This window comes from Chiloscyllium plagiosum, chromosome 8 (assembly GCF_004010195.1).
Source record: "Chiloscyllium plagiosum isolate BGI_BamShark_2017 chromosome 8, ASM401019v2, whole genome shotgun sequence".
NCBI lineage: Eukaryota > Metazoa > Chordata > Chondrichthyes > Orectolobiformes > Hemiscylliidae > Chiloscyllium > Chiloscyllium plagiosum.
The window spans coordinates 88861041-88862577 of NC_057717.1; positions in this window are offsets into that span (position 1 = coordinate 88861041).

A 1537-nucleotide genomic window follows, 5' to 3' on the forward strand; every position below is an offset into this window, starting at 1 on the left:
GGATAATTGAGGTTCCCTGTACTTGTCTGAGAGGGGGAGAGCCACAGGGGACCACAGCACTGCCTACCCAGCTCTCGGGCAGTCACCCATCTACCTGCCATGTGACCACATTCCTGAAGCTACGATCTAACTCACACTCTGCCTCCTGTTTGCCCTCAATGAGTCTAGTTGCTGATCCAATTGATCCATGTGATCTGAGAGGGGTTGCAGTCACTTCCTGAAGATATATCTACCAATGAGACTCGACAGCTCCCTGATCTCCCACATTTGGCAGGTAGAACGTAGCATTCCACTGTTGCCTCTTTGACAACTCTCAGATTAAGGAGATTGAAACTGAACTCTTACTTGCTCTGACCTTGTTGCTGCTCATTCTCCTCAACAAAGCTCAGTATTCACGTTGGCCAGCAGCCGTTCAAACACAGAGCAGCCCCTCTCCCGAAAGGACCCAAAAATAGACAGAACAAGTCGCAGCATTACCTCCCTCCCCACTTCCTAAACTCACACACATGTAGCTCGACATCCAGAGTTCCCAACCCACGCTTGGGGCTCTTTATACCTCGCTCTGATACTGTCGACCTGCTCTGCTCCAAGAACCAGGTTTAACCAGTTTTACTGAAGGAGTTGCTCTCTGTGTCCTCCAGCACTACAATATCTGGTTTTCACTTCCTTAGAGACAAAAACCCTGCAGCTGGAATCGAAGACAAACAGACAGGAGGCTGGAAAGAACACAGCAAGCGACAGCTGCAGCATAACTTCCCACCTTCTATACTCAGTGCCCTGACTGATGCAGGCCAGTGTACCAAAAGCCTCCTTCACTGCCCGGTCTACCTGGGACTCCACTTTCAGAGAGCCGTGCACCTGAACTCCAAGGTCCCACTGTTTCACTACACTCCTCCAGACCCTAACATTCACCATGAAACTCCGACCTTGATTTGACTTTCCAAAATGGAAGACCTCACACTTATCTATATTAAACTCCATTTGCCATTTCTGGGCCCACGTCCCCAGCTGATCGAGATCCTGCTGCAATTTCTGATAAGGTCCAAATTATGAGGCTTGTCGGTCAGGGCTAAGAGATAAACAGGGGAGGGGTGGCGTTGAGGGGAAATAGCTGGGAAAACAATAGGTGGATGAAGGAAGCTTGTGGGTCAGGGCTTGCTGCTGTACTTTCTGACAGCATTCCTCACTGTCCACAATATCGCCTATGGGGTAAAAACAATGACTGCAGATGCTGGAAACCAGATTCTGGATCAGTGGTGCTGGAAGAGCACAGCAGTTCAGGCAGCATCCGAGGACAGGCAAAATCGACGTTTCGGGCAAAAGCCCTTCATCAGGAATAAAGGCAGAGAGCCTGAAGCATGGAGAGATAAGCTAGAGGTGGCTGAGGAAATGACCTGGGAGTTGCAATGAGAGAGAGACTCCCTGAGATTCTTGTAGAGAGAGGAGGAAAACTTCTTCAAGGCAGGCATCCTTGCAAGAGGATTCACAGTAGGGTTAAAATCAACGAGGTAAAAACAATGACTGCAGATGCTGGAAA